Consider the following 16,663-nt stretch of genomic DNA (forward strand, 5'->3'; position numbering starts at 1 on the left):
ATGGGAAGAGGAGGATCTTCTTCTCTAGTTGATAAGAGATCAAAAAGTATGGGACATATTAATTAGTGTCTCTGACCCTGCACAAAAGTATATATATTAATACCCCATAACATTTTCCTTAGATATTCTTCTCTTTTTTATATGTACATCTTTCTATAATCTAATCATTTATGTATAGTAGTGGCCGGAGCTAGAGTTTAGAGTTGAGTTCAGCTGAATTTAGTAATTTTGGTTCATTGTCTTACAAAAGTTATTAATTATATATTAATTATTAATTTGGAACCCACTAATCTAAAAGAGCTAGAATTAATAACTCATAAACTTCAAGTCTTGATTCCGTCTTTTTTTTTTATATATACAATTATACAGTCAAATCTCTCTATAACAGCCTCGTTTGTTCCGATATTCTTTTGCTACTATAGTGAAATGTTGTTATAGGGAACATATATTATAACATAATGTTAAAATCAATTCCGAAAAAATTTGACTTTTCTAATGAATGATTGTTATATAGAGATGTTATAGAGAGGTCTCACCGTACATATATCCAATCAACAAAAACATTGAAAAAGCAACTTAGCTTCTTGGTTTTGGAGAAATATAACACTTTCACTATAAACTAGGCAATAGTAATTTAATAGTTGCCATATCTTTGCAGTGTTTTGATAAATTTCTTAATATATCCAGATTCATAGAATTAGTTTCAATTAGTTTTCCAATTACAAGTTGGAAAACTCCGCGTCTTGCTCTAGTTGTAATGACTTAACTGCTACGTGAAACGCTCATTAAAAAAAATAAGGCAAACTTACATAAATATCCCAAATAAATTTTAACTTACCAACCTTTAGCCATTAATTATGGATTTACCAAAACTAGCCAAGCACATATAAAACCAAATAAATAAGGTTATCTCTCTCAAAGAATCACATGCAAAAATCACCTTCCATATCTTTTAGCGTGATTAGCAACATTAGATGTAAGACGGAAAGAAAATTCATGGATGAGGTAGCAAATAAGATGATGAAATACAAAAAATATATATACAATATTCCAAAATTCTAAGCGAAAAAGGAACTTTTTCAATGGGTATAGTTGAAATTCATTGAAAACATATAAATAAGTCAAGATACAAAATTTGAGGAAGATTGGAGGTGATTTGGACTGGTTTTGTATCAAAATTCGTAATTAAATCGGGTTCAAAAAATTCTTCTGCGATACATGTATCAAACATGTATCACGCATGTGTCTCACGCGCAGGTATACATGGATATACATGTGATACACAATTGATACAAATATGATACATATGTGATACACAAATGATACACAGTGTGATACGCATTTCATTTTTTTTCATGTTCAGTTTTTACTTCGAATTTTCAATCAAACCACCTCAAAACATCACCAAATCATCCAAAAAACTGAGATTCAAGCTCCTTAAGATGTACCCAATCTATTCTAATAACACCCACTCAAAAGAAAGCAAAAATTTAATATTTTTTTGCTACAAATAGCTAATTGGCTAATATTAGTAATATTTGGCTAATATTAGTAATATTTTATGAATTGGCCAATTGTTGTAATGAGCTACTTATAAATGGTTATAGCTGGTAGTTTCAACAGAATTTCTTAGTTATCAGTAACCCGAGTTCTTCTAAAAATAGGCTTTGACCGAAAGATGCATTTTTTGTTAAACAAATTGGTTCCGTTACCGGGAATCTGATAATCTTTTTACTTTCCAAATTCATTTTTCTGTCAAACAACCATGTCGACTGTCAACGACAACAACCAACTGAACCAACAGAATCTACAAGAGAATGAAACTCCAATCCCATCACCCCAAAATTCTCCCCAGCACTCCCGAGAAGGGTCACCTCAAAGATCAACATCACAAACGAATAATCAACAAGGGGACGATCAAACTGCTGAAAATGCATTGAAACAGCTAATTGCAGAACACGTCAACAATGCCCTTCAAGCTTTCGTTAGTGGATACCAACTGCACCACCAACTCCACCTCTAAACAATACCGCAACCATAGAAAACCCACGCTTGGAACTTGCTAATTCAGGCNAGATACAAAATTTGAGAGATTGGAGGTGATTTGGACTGGTTTTGTATCAAAATTCGTAATTAAATCGGGTTCAAAAAAATTCTTCTGCGATACATGTATCAAACATGTATCACGCATGTGTCTCACGCGCAGGTATACATGGATATACATGTGATACACAATTGATACAAATATGATACATATGTGATACACAAATGATACACAGTGTGATACGCATTTCATTTTTTTTCATGTTCAGTTTTTACTTCGAATTTTCAATCAAACCACCTCAAAACATCACCAAATCATCCAAAAAACTGAGATTCAAGCTCCTTAAGATGTACCCAATCTATTCTAATAACACCCACTCAAAAGAAAGCAAAAATTTAATATTTTTTTGCTACAAATAGCTAATTGGCTAATATTAGTAATATTTGGCTAATATTAGTAATATTTTATGAATTGGCCAATTGTTGTAATGAGCTACTTATAAATGGTTATAGCTGGTAGTTTCCCTAAAATAAATAATTTACATATTTTATTCATGGCATTTTACGAGCCCAATTGATAATTTTTTCATGCTCCAAAGGAAAGGGGGCTCAATAAGTTTGGTGGCCTAAAGCTAAACTTTAATGTGAGGCCCTTTTTTAAAAAATCCTATATATTTTTAGTTGAAATAGATTTTTCTAGCTTTTTGAGAATAAAATTACTTAAATTTTTTCGCATAAATCATTTAATCTCTCATGTGTAGTATTGATCTTAAGTAATAGAACCTGATTTAAAAAGTTGATAACTTATATTAAAAGAATTTTTTGATGTTTCAGTATAGGAAAAATGAATAAGTACCCCCCTGACTTATAGTCGAATTTTCAACTACACACTTAGAATTTTATTAAATGTCTACATATGTCTTTTTACTATTGGATATTTTACAATTGGTTATATTTTATTAATAAAATAATTTCTAACACAATTAATTATTTCCGGCCACTATAGGAGATTCCCACAAGAACTCCGGCGAACTCATTGCCCGAAAAAATGGAGTTCGGCTCACCGTTTTTGTCTTCTTTCACTTTTATTTTTATCCGTACATCCTATTTTGCAGCAACAATAAAGACCCAGTAAAAACTACCAACTATTGAATTAAAATATGAAGATAATAATGGTTTGACAACTCTAAAACTTGAGAGTATCAAAATCACTGGCGACGCTTTCGTCTCCGGCGACAATAACGATTTTAATTTTTTTTATTCTTGTACTATCCTCTAAGAAGTTCGAGGATTAATAGATCTATCTTTTTTTTATGTTGTACTCTAATTAATCGGGCATTAATTAACTAAAATTATATTTGTATTAATGAAATAAAGTTATATGGTTATGGAGGAAAAAGAAGGTGGCGAATGCGATAATAGGTAAAAATAAAAAGGTAGTGAAAGTCAAATTTTTCTTTTGAAGAAGGTAACGAAGTGTCTGGTGAAGTCGGTATGATAATGGTGATTTTTGGGGTTGTTGATAATGGTGGTGAGAGAAGGAACAGAGAAACAAAAGAGAAGATTGAAAAAAAATGGATTTTTTTTTTAAATTTTAGTGGTAAAAAAATAGAGCATTTTAAGTGTAAATTTTATTCCGTTTTAAAATAGTTTGGGAGGGGGGGGGGGGGGGGGGGAATAATAGGACTCCCGTAAAGTCTAAGTGTGTAGTTGAAAATTCGGCTATAGATCAGGGGGTACTAATGCATTTTTCCTTCAATATACTTGTTGCAATGATGAATACCTAAGAAAAAATAGAGTTTAAAAGTGTATTACATATTTTCTAATGATTAATATAATCCTTTTTTATATAAAATATTTTACTTTTCTACTTTGAAATACTTAATATTTTCTTAAAAAGATTCGGGGCCTCACGAGAAGAGTTGTGGTGGGATGGATAACATATCTCCTTCATTAACTGAAATTATTCGATTTCAGTGTTTGGAATGAAAAAATCACTTATAAGAAATAATTTCCACTTTAATGGACTTTATACGGTACAAATTTGAATTAATCAATGCCCTAAATTAAATACCGGACATCAAATAAGAATTGGGAAACAAAAATTGAGGCTCCCAAAATTCTGGGACCTAAAGCCACCATTTTAGTAGCTTTACCCTCTGGCCGCCCCTCTCCAAAGGGACAGAAATAGTAAAGAAAAAGGCAAAATACAAAGTTGATCAGTCCGTTGAAACTAATTGTATTCGCTAGTCCAAAAGTGTATAAAAGATGTATCTTATATGTATATAATACACAAATATACAAGAACTATATACTTTGTCGGCTATTATTTTTGGAATGACTAAAAATATATATTTCTCAGAAACTAAAATTAAGTAAAAAATCACTAACACTATGATTTAGCAGTTTAGTTCAAACTAGGCTCAGTTATCCTTAGATTAAAATTACCGCACCTTCTATATGGGAAATAATATCGAGATTTTGGTATAAAACTTTTATTAACTAATACTAATATACAAATAAGGGATAAATCAATTTCAAATTTAATACAGGTAACTAAAAAACCGCCGGAGAGTTAAGAGTCCGTAAAAGGATAGTAAAATTGCCTGATGTTAAATAAATGTTCCTAATTTTGATTGATTAGCTATTAATTAGCAAGAAACACCTTTTAATCACTCTATTTTTCAAAAGTGGAACAGTTCTAGAACGCCTCAAAGAGAATAGCAGTCGTCAATTTTCACAATAAGCCAAAATTTTAAACTTGTTAATCAAACTTTTCATCAACAAGTATAAATGCGACAAATTTAAAATATTTTTTTAATTAAAAGTTACTTTTCCCTTTTTTTCCCTTCCTTCCAATGGCAGCTTGCCTAGGCAGGGGCGGACCTAGTGCATGGACTACGGGTTCCCGGGAACCCAGTAACTCTTGCGTAGACCCTGTATTTATATTAAAAAATTCACTAAATATTGGTAAATATCTGATTGTGAACCCAATTATTATTTCATATTAATCTGAAATTACAGTAGGAACCCATAAGCCTCAAATCCTGGATCCGCCTCTGTGCCTAGGGGTCCACACCCATTATAACAAAAAAATTAATCCCATCTACTAATCTTGACATTAAGATCATAATAATCTTATTAATAACTTCCATCTATAAATAGAAGTGCTATATTTAGTTATTTACTAGGAAGATATGGACATAGTAGATAATTGAAGAGGTATTATCACTTTTAGCCCGCACCAAAACTATTTATATTTGATAGACGAAAAGGTGTATAAAATATGTATAAATATTATATATAACATACATAATGTATATATATACAAAAAATATAATTTTTCGAATATTATTTTGAGAGCGACTTACAGTGTAATTTTTTCATAATTTTAAATGTGGACTTCATATCCTACCCCAAATACTGGAATAAATCTTGTGACTTTGTTTCTTGATAAGCAACTATAAGTATCTAACCAAATTAAGACATGAGAAGTAAGTGATTGGTTTAAGTAAATAAATAATCATTTAATTGGTACCAATTGATTTAGGATTACCATAAATAACATACATTAGGCATTTAAAAATCTTTGGATTTCCGTTGAACAAGTTTTAACCCTTTTTTTATACACAAATTTAACGTTTCACAACGACTCCTTTACAATTACCTTATGTGCAACACGAGCAGAAACAAAAACAAAAAATTATATAATTAGGAGGACGAAACGAACCAACCAGCTTGTCCTGATCAGTAACAATCAAAGAATTTATGGGCCTTATTAGTCTCCGGAGCTCAGATAACTTAATTTTCTCCGATGGACTATTTGTGTTAATGTATTAATTTGATTAAAATTTGGAGCATTTTAATATGTGAAAATTGACCAAATTAACCTTGATATGTTACATGTGCATGTATCACATGGATAGTATTGGAATGTTTATACACACAATACTTTTAAAGAAGACAGTGATAGATAGCTAAGTTTTGAGTTTAATTTTCAAAAGTGAAAGTAATTGACCCCCACAAGTAAATAAAAGTAGCAATAAAATAAAGAACATATTTTCCCCTCTACTTTAGAAAGTAGGAAAAGAGAGTGATCTTTTTGTTTCTTGGGCTAGCTGATATGGCCTATGAATTGTTCAAAGAATCAAATAACTAGAAAAAGGGAATGATTAATACATTTAAAATAAAAAAGTTACAAATGGAGGAAAAAGATTTTGATGAAAAAGTAATCTTTTTAGAGTGTAGACCCCTTAATGGTAGGCAACTTTGCTTTCCATACTTTTCCCTTTTTCTATTTTGTGAGTGCTGTTTAAAGGGAAAACTTGGAAAAGTAAAGGAAAAAGTAGAAAACTGATTTGGGCTTTGGATTTCACTCCTTTCACTTTACAATAAAATAATTTCTTTCTTTTTTACCAAATTTAAAGTAGCTAAGAATTAAGAATTTTTGGTGTTGTACATTCTGCATTCAGTGTTGTACCAATCCACGTACCTACTGAAATATACAGTCAGACCTCTCTATAACAACATCCCTATATAACAACACTTCACTATAAAAGCTAGGCTTTTTCGTAACCAATTTTCATGTTATGTTATAATATATGTTCTCTATAATTGTATAAGGTCGAATTTGACCAACCACGTTCTTCAAGCCAGCACGACCGACCGAGTGTGCGTAAGTCCGACTAAAAGGGCGACCTATGAACGACAAGAGGGACGACTTCACGATCACGTCGGCCACTCCATAGCATGTGCTTCATTTTTTGCCTTTTAATATTCGAGCAAGGATCCTCTATTATATAAAGAGGATCCAAGCCTTGTAAAAGGGGGACTTTTGGACTACTGGAAATAGAATCTCTCTTTTTCTCTCTCTCAAACATTATCTCTCTCTTATCTTTCAGAAGTTTATCACTTTCTCTCATTAACCTTGTTTACACTATTGTCATCTGATTCTATATTCAAGATCATCCTAGGGTTTATTATCTTTCACTACGATTTACCCATTCATCTACATCGATTGATTTGCTTAGAAAGTATTAACTTACTTTTGGGTCAAACAATTTGGCGCCGTCTGTGGGGATTTCGGTAGTCGAAATCATAGTTCACATCTAGGATATCAGAAATTCAAGATCATCCTAGGGTTTATTATCTTCCACTGCGATTTACTCCTTCATCTACATCGATTGATTTGCTTAGAAAGTATTAACTTACTTTTGGGTCAAACAATTATCGTTGTTCTTCAAATCTCATAGAAACTAACAAATGGCAGAAAAAGAGTCAAGGTTGAAGATGATAGCAGACGTCTCAACCAACCTCATAGGTCGACTCAACGGAGCAGGTAGAGAAAATACCGCGAATATAACACCAAGTAACATACCGGAGGGAGAGATCTCACCCTCCTTACTCGAAGATCTAACGATTTTGCATGAAAGAGGGACTTCTACATCTCCAGCAAAGGAAACACCCCCAGTGGTCAAAAAGCTACTAGAAGAATGGTTGACGAACACTCTAAGTAGCATACTCGAGAAACCACCTCAGGGAAATATCAAAGATCCATCGATGGCAGAAATCGCCACCACCATCGGAGAGCCCAGCATTGCACGAACAGGTAACGCCCACACTGATTCCAATACAAGCAACGATGCGCTCACAGCCATCCTTAAGAAAATGGAGGAGATGGAGAACGAGAATAAAGCACTTCGTGATCAAATGAAGGAGCACCAGGAGAGGGTAGACAAGATACCTGGCGCCCCTAAGCTACTGCCGAAACGCGATATGGGAAGATTCGTCGAGCAACCATATAATGAGGAAGCTGCTCCTCACCCAATCCCTAAAACCTTCAAGATGCCACCATACTTGAAAATATACGACGGGACCACGGATCCAGAAGATCACCTGATTCATTACGTGACCGCCGTAAAAGGCAATGACCTATCGAAAGAACAGGTGCCATCTGTGTTGCTGAAAAAGTTTGGGGAGACTTTGACGGGAGGAGCACTCACATGGTACTCTCAGTTGCCGTCCAGATCGATATCAATGTTCGAAGAGATGGCGGACAAGTTTGCCACCGCCCACGCAGGAGCAAAGAAAGCCGAAGCTAGGGTCAACGACATCTTCGCCATCAGGCAAACAACAGGTGAAGGACTCAGGGACTTCCTGGCACGATTCAACAGGGTAAGAATGGGACTGCCAAACGTATCAGAAGGAATGGCGGTGGCAGCTTTCCAAAACGGGCTGAACAGAGACGGATCCAAAGCAACCAAAAAGCTGCTCAATCGGCTCATGAAGTATCCCCCCACCACGTGGGAAGAGATCCACAATGCCTATTGCGCCGAAGTCAGAGCGGATGAAGACGACCTTAACGGCCCAACCCAACGACTAACGTCCGTACAATCAGAAGTAAGGAGGGACCGACGCAACGACGGGCGACGGGAACCACTCCCACGCTTCAACAGAGAAAGGCACCAGCCTTACGTCAGAACTCCTAACCCGCCTCCTCCAAGACATCCAGATGCCGTGCAGCGACATGCCGCCCCGCTTCGAAATGAAAGAGGTATGCCCCCATTATTATCCACTCATAACTTTTGTGTCTCCCCTTCAGAAATAGTATACGCACTGGAAAAGCTGGGCACGAAGGTGCAGTGGCCACAAAAAATGAAGTCAGACCCTGGTGCAAGAAGGTCGAACGTCCTATGCGAATTCCATCAGGAAAGAGGACACAAAACCGAAGATTGCATAGGTCTACGGCAGGAGGTGGTCAGAATGCTGAACCAGGGATACCTGAAGGAGCTTCTCAGCGATAAAGGAAGGAGTAATTTCGCCAGAGGACGTGACCAATCCCAAGGACCACCGAAACTACCTTCTCCAGCGCGCACCATGCAGATGATCGTCGGCGGCGGCGGCGACTCCGCAATCAACCATGTAAAGTTCACTACAACACACAAGTTGAAACGCACGATCGCTCACGAACGGTATGATGACTTCGAAGATGGTATCACCTTCGATAAGTCTGATGCCGACGGTTTGTCTTTCCCTCATTATGATGCTTTAGTTATAACTTTACGCATTGCTGATACCGATGTGAAAAGAATCATGGTAGACGACGGAAGCGGCGCGTGTATTATCCACCCAAGAGTCCTCATGCAAATGAGGCTCGAAGATAAGATAATACTGCGTTGCATAACACTAACGGGTTTTAACAATGCAGTAGAGCGAACCTCCGGAGAGATATCACTGCCAGTCCTGGCGGGGGGAGTCACGCTGGAAACCACGTTCCACATCATGAACCAGGAAACGGCCTACAACGTCATCATGGGACGTCCATGGATACACGCCATGCGGGCCATCCCCTCGAGCCTCTATCAAGTAATCAAATTTCCCACCCCATGGGGAATATTCAGCATTCGAGGCGAGCCACGTACCGCCCAGGAATGTTACCAAATTACCCAAGACTGCACACATACCAAACAGCTGAAGGGAGCAAGCGCGGAAGCATAGCAATTAGCCATGTCGGGAACCAAAATCAACCCAACGACAGAGGTTATTAGGGACCCAGATGTCATAGAAGCCTGCAAGGCGACAGTCGAGAACCTCGACCCTGTCCAACTGGACGGTACCGACAGTTCAAAGAAAGCCTACATCGGACACAACCTCTCCGACCCAGGTAAGTACCACGAATTCTTAACTAACCATGCAGATTTATTTGCCATTTAGATATGCCGGGGATCCCGAAAGACATCACCACTCACAAGCTAAACGTCGACCCACTTTATCCGCCCGTAAGGCAGGTAAGAAGGAAATTCAACGCCGCAATCAACGAGGCGGTCAGTGAAGAGGTAGATAAACTACTAGCCAACGGTTCCATTAGGGAATCAAAGTACCCCCAATGGGTCGCCAACGTGGTCATGGTTAAAAAGAAAAATGGGAAATGGAGAATGTGCGTAGCCTTCACCGACCTAAACAAGGCATGCCCAAAAGACTCCTTCCCGTTGCCCCATATCGACCAGCTGATCGATGCAACAGCGGGGCACGAGCTGCTAAGTTTCTTGGACGCCTACTCTGGCTATAACCAAATCTTAATGGCCGAAGAGGACCGAGAAAAGACAACTTTTATCACCCATCAAGGGACGTACTGCTACAAGGTGATGCCCTTCGGACTGAAAAACGCGGGTGCAACGTACCAAAGGTTGGTCACCAAGATGTTCAAGGAACAACTCGGTAAGACAACGGAGGTCTATATCGACGACATGCTAGTGAAGTCGGTTAAGAAGGAAGACCATATCGACCATTTAAAGCAGGCCTTCGAGATACTGAGGCAGTATGGGATGAAGTTGAACCCAAAAAAATGCGCCTTCGGCGTAGCCTCGTGGAAATTTCTAGGCTTTCTCGTATCGCAATGAGGCATCGAAGTCAACCCAGACGAGATTAAGGCTATAGACACAATACCCGAGGTTCTGCACAGCAAGAAATATGTACAGAAACTAACGGGGCGAATAGCCGCCTTATCGAGGTTATCTCGCGATCCTCGGACAGATGCCATAAATTCTTCAGTGTGCTGAAGAAAGATCATGGACTACAATGGAACGAAGAATGCATCGAGGCCCTGAAGAAATTGAAAGCATATCTATCTTCGCCACCACTGCTCGTCAAAGCAGACCCCAACGAGTGCCTACTTGTGTATCTGGCAGTATCCGAAGTCGCTGCCAGCGCCGTCTTGGTCCGCAAAAACAAAGGTACGCAATCCCCTATTTATTATATCAGCAAAACATTAGTAGATGCCGAAACGAGGTACCCCCACCTCGAAAAACTGGCTCTGGCACTGGTCGTGGCTTCACGAAAGCTCAGACCTTATTTTCAATGCCGTCCTATAAAGGTAATAACAACCTTCCCCCTAAGAGGCATCCTACACAAACCCGAGCTCTCGGGTAGGCTCGCCAAATGGGCCATAGAGCTCAGCGAGCATGACATAACCTACCACCCAAGAACCGCCATCAAGTCATAGGTACTTGCCGACTTTGTCGCCGATTTCAGTGCAGGGATACTGCCAGAGGTGGAAAAAGAGGCCTTTCGCGCCTCTGCTCGTACTGACCTCTGGACCCTCTACACTGACGGCACTGCGAATGCCTCAGGACCGGGACTGGGACTCGTCCTCGAGGTCCCCACGGGCGAAGTAATTCGCCAGTCCATACGATGCCCAGAGATGACTAACAACGAGGTCGAGTATGAGGCTTTGATTGCAGGCATGAAATTAGCCATCAAATACGGGGCCCGTCGACTCATCCTCCACTGCGACTCTCAACTTGTCGTAAATCAAGTCACCGGGACTTACCAAATCAAAGAACAATGGCTACAAAAATATCAGTTAGAGATCCGCAAGCTGATGCATGAGTTTGACGAATATCACTTCGAACAAATCCCCAGGGCACAAAACGTTGAGGCAGATAGCCTAGCTAAACTAGCCGCAGCCACCAGAAATATCAACAAAGAAAATGTGGTGACTCTCCTCCATTCGGCCGTCGACCATGTCGAGGTATTCTCTTTAAACTTGACTTGGGACTGGCGCAACCAGTTTGTATCCTACCTGCAGGACGGAACGCTCCCACGCGACAAAAAAGAAGCCAAGAAACTCCGGGTACAGGCTGCCCGATACAGCCTGATCAATCACGATCTCTACAAAAGAACATTTGGAGGTCCCCTGCCAAGTGCCTCGGGCCGCATCAAACGAGGCAAGTATTAGAGGAAGTGCACGAAGGCCATTGTGGCGCCCACACAGGGAACCGCGCCCTTGTTCGATGCCTCATCCGCGCCGGCTATTACTGGCCTACCATGAAGAAAGAGGCAGCAGATTATGTTCGAAGATGCGACCAGTGCCAAAAGTACACCCCCATGATACACCAGGCAGGGGAACTCCTCCATTCAGTCACCTCGCCATGGCCCTTCATAAAGTGGGGAATGGACATAATCGGCCCTCTACCGACAGGACGAGGAAAGGTACGCTTTCTTCTAGTTTTGACTGACTATTTTTCTAAATGGGTGGAAGCAGGTGCGTACGCACAAATACGCGAGCAAGAGGTCATCGCCTTTATATGGAAAAATATCATTTACCGCTTCGGCATCCTTAAAAAAATCAGCTGTGACAATGGACCCCAGTTCATCGGAAGAAAAACGACAGAATTCTTCGAGAAATAGCACATCAAACGGATAATCTCCACCCCGTATCATCCCGCCGCCAACGGCCAAGCCGAGTCTTCCAACAAAACAATATTGAACATATTGAAAAAGAAGCTCGAAGATGCTAAAGGGTCATGGCCCGAATTATTACCTGAAGTATTATGGGCCTACCGGACTACGCCCAAATCCAGCACGGGAGAAACACCGTATTCACTGGTCTATGGGGCCGACGCAGTCATACCCGTCGAGATCGGAGAGCTAAGCCTGAGACATTCCCATACCAGTGGAGCGGATAACGATGAAAGTAGGTTACAAGACCTGGACGAATCCGAAGAACGAAGAGACATGGCTCATATAAGGATGACAGCCCAGAAACAGCAAGCGGAAAGATACTACAACAAGAAAGCCAAAGTAAGGTCACTCAAAGTTGGCGACTATGTCCTCAAAGCCAAAACACTGGCATCAAGAGATCCGAATGAAGGGAAATTGGGAACCAATTGGGACGGACCATACAAAATCATTGCAGCGGCGAACAAAGGGGCATTCCAGCTAGAAACGATGGAAGGAAAACCGCTCCAAAACAATTGGAACGTCGCCCACCTCAAATACTTCCACTTCTGAAAGGCATCTCCTGAGTCATACTCTTTTTCCCTGACCCGAGTTTTGTCCCAATTGGGTTTTCTCGGGGAGGTTTTTAACGAGACAGCAAAGGGGGTACCCGGTGGAACAGGAGCGCAGATTCACCATATTGGCCAATCGACACGAGCCATGAGCCAATATAGTGAAGGGACTACACTAGTTACTCTCCATCATAGGCACGTTACTCTCCAGTATAGGCACATTATTCTCCATTGTATGCACAGAAATCTCCACTGTATGTACAAAAATCTCCATTGAATGAACAAAATTCTCCATTGTATGCACAGAAATCTCCATTGTATGAACAGAAGTCTCCAATGAATGAACGGGAATCTCCATCCCACGACGGATACTGCTTTGACGACAGTCGAATTAACATCTTAATGGCCAAGGCCATCGACATCGGTTCGACCTCGTTCGAACTTCGGCCGATACCGCTTCGACGATAGTCGAAGCAACATAATGGCTAAGGCTATCGACATCGGTTCGACCTCGTTCGAACTTCGGCAGATATCGGTTCGACCTTGTTCGAACTTCAACGGATACCGCGTCGACGACAGTCGAAGCAACATAATGGCCAAGGCCATCGACATCGGTTCGACCTCGTTCGAACTTCGGCAGATACCGCTTGGACGATAGTCGAATTAACATCTTAATGGCCAAGGCCATCAACACCGGTTCGACCTTGTTCGAACTTCGACGGACACCGCGTCGACGACAGTCGAAGCAACATAATGCCCAAGGCCATCGACATCGGTTCGACCTCGTTCGAACTTCGGCACATACCGCTTTGACGACAGTCGAAGCAACATCTTAATGGCCAAGGCCATCGACATCGGTTCGACCTCGTTCGAACTTCGGCGGATACCGCTTCGACGACAGTCGAAGCAACATCTTAATGACCATGGCCATCGACATCGGTTCGACCTCGTTCGAACTTCGACGGATACTGCTTCGACGACAGTCACGGCACGACCCTTCGACGAACGATAAGAACAATCTCTACGGAGGTTAAACATTACAAAAGAAATAAAGGAGAAAACACCAAATGGACAAGGCAATAAAAATAAAATCTATATTGCAACAAAAATATATTTACATCCGCCCCCATGGACAAGCTCCAACACACTATACAATCGAAAAAATACACACTATACAAGTTCACGACTGCCCGTCACCCCCGGGGAAGTAAACGTCATTGTACCAGGAGCTGGAGTCGAGCCGGTTGACGTCTTCAGAAGCAGGCCCCTCCCCATCAGGAGAGTCGGGGTAATAACCGCAGACCTCACGAGCAACACGAGCCTCATCTCGTCATGCTCGAACCTCCTCCTCCGTCGCCCGGCCCGTGGCATGAAGCTCCCTATATACATCGAGCCTGGCCTCCGCAAATACCACATCTCATGCGCGTTACGACGCATACCCCGACCAGGTAAAGGACGAGATGAGGAAGGCTGGGAAAGTCCATTATTCTCTGCCATCCTAGCATCGAGCTCGGTGGTTAAGTCCGCCACCCTCCGCCGCAGGTCGACGTTCTCCGCTACCATCCCACGGCTCAGCTCAAGCTCATCATCTTTCGTTCTAAGAAGCTCCTCCAACTCGCTGTTGCGGGCTACGGCCTTCATCAGCTCGCTATCCGCCTCCTCCAGCTCGGCCCCCCTACGTTCCAACTGGGACTGCCCCCGTTCAACCACCGCTCTGTGCTTAGAGCGATACCTTCGATACTTTTTCAGCATCTTCTTGTGAAGGGCCGTCCGTTTCTGCTCACGGCGCCCCCTCTCCACCTCCAAAACAAGGGTCTAAAAAGAAAAACAGAAGTAAGCATACCTCGAATCAATCTTAAAACACATGGAAGGACAAAAGGGAATAAAGAATTACCTGCAAAGCCATGCCAGAAATCTTCCGTGACAGCTCCACATCCTCCACGGTACTGAGCGCCTTACTCTCGGAGGCGGCACACAGCAGGGTAAGGGCCGAAGCAGCCTGTTCGCTGTTTAACAGCAAGTTATAAGCCGCTGGAATTGTAATGTGGCGCTCGGACCCATCCGACATCATCTCCACATGGGTAAGGCCACCCACAAACTCGTCGACATCCTCCTGAGCGATGTCGGAGTCCGATCTCTCCGTTTCCTCGCCTGGTCCCTCGACGTTGGTCGACGATCCCCCCTCAACTGCAGGTGCGAAACTAGCACCGGGAGCAACACCCCTCTGACGAGCCGACCTCCCAGACCGAATAGCGTCGACCATGAATGGTCTGCGCGTCGGCTGGGGCACGTCACTTCCCTCGGCCTCGGTGGCCACCCCCTTACCCTTCTCGAGCCTTCTCCATTTTCTGTCTGACGATTCCCCGTCATCAGAGGGTCCGTCCATGGGTTGCAGAGTCGGCATGGTCGTAGACGTGGCCCCCTGTAAAGGAGCTGGAGAAGGATCCTCTCGGACAGACTCAACCAGTATATCGTGAGCGGCCGAGGCAACGTCAAATCAATGCAGAGCGGGAATCGGTGCCCTCTTCCTAGAAGCGCCTCGACCTGTCGCCATAAAATAAGTAAGCAAAGTTGAAGAATATATAAAGCAAAAATCAAAAATCTACCTGAAGAGACTTTGGGGCCGTAACGCTGCAGGAAGGCAGGCCAAGTGCGTGTCTCTTCCGCGTAAGGAAGCAAGCCCTTAACCCATCCCCTGAGGTTGGCAATGAGCCGGGGCGGGTGAGCCATAGCTACAATATAATGGTCAGAATGGCAACAGTCATGAGTAACACAGAAGCTGACAAACTATAAATACTTACGTCTCGAGTTCCACCTCTCTGGGAACCCTGCGGGATTGGAGACCATGTGCTCGGTCCTAATAAAAAAATATTTGCGCCAGAACCCACAACTCGCTCGGTCGTCGGTTTTGACCACCAACCCTTTCGTACCACGGCCTCTCAGATGCACCATGGTCCCCCTTAGATAGCAGGCATTGAATAAATGAAGGAGGTGATGGACCGTGACTTTGCATCCGGTCAACTCCGCGTACTTGGTCAGCAGCCGGAGCACCTTCAGAGTATACGGCGTAAGTTGAGCCGGACACACATTGTAGAACCGACAAAACTCCTCCGCCAATGGGAAAAGAGGGAGGCTATAACCGATCGAGAAGGAGTATTCATAAAAGGCACAATATCCTGGCCGATGAACGTCCACATGATCCCTTCCCGCCGGAACCATCTTTACGTAGGCAGGTATGCCGTACTTCGTGCGGAGGTCATCCAAGGGTTTCTGTAACGACTCCGAAAACTCTGGAGTCGGAATGGGGGAATCTTTACTAAAATCACTCCGGGATAATATATGTTTTGGCAACAATGCCTCCACAGTGAGAGGACTGATGTCTTCTTCCCCCACTTCTCCACCATCAGAAGATGGCGGCACATTCGCAGGGGCAGCCGCCGGGACCCTCTCGTCAGATCGGCAAGGTTTATGCATGGTTTTCAAAGAAGGAAAGAGTTAAGCGCAACCCAACAAAATAATAAAAAGAAAGAGGGTTTCGATCAAGGGGAAACACACCGGAATGGGAAAATATGTATTGAAGGTCTGGAATCCTCTTGCAAATGACCAAAGTTTGAATCAAGTTGAACCCTTCTCCTATTTATAGGGCTGATTGGCGCCATAATCGAAGAAGCAGACGTCGAATCGGCACGGGAAACCAGGCGCAAAAAGCTTCTGATCCCCTTGCCTCGAGAATACGCACAATGATGACGCATATGAATGCTGACGTCACGTAAGGAAAGGCATTTCGCTTCAACGATCTAACAATCATGATTACTATCCCCTGCTTGTCA

This window comes from Nicotiana attenuata, unplaced genomic scaffold (assembly GCF_001879085.1).
Source record: "Nicotiana attenuata strain UT unplaced genomic scaffold, NIATTr2, whole genome shotgun sequence".
NCBI lineage: Eukaryota > Viridiplantae > Streptophyta > Magnoliopsida > Solanales > Solanaceae > Nicotiana > Nicotiana attenuata.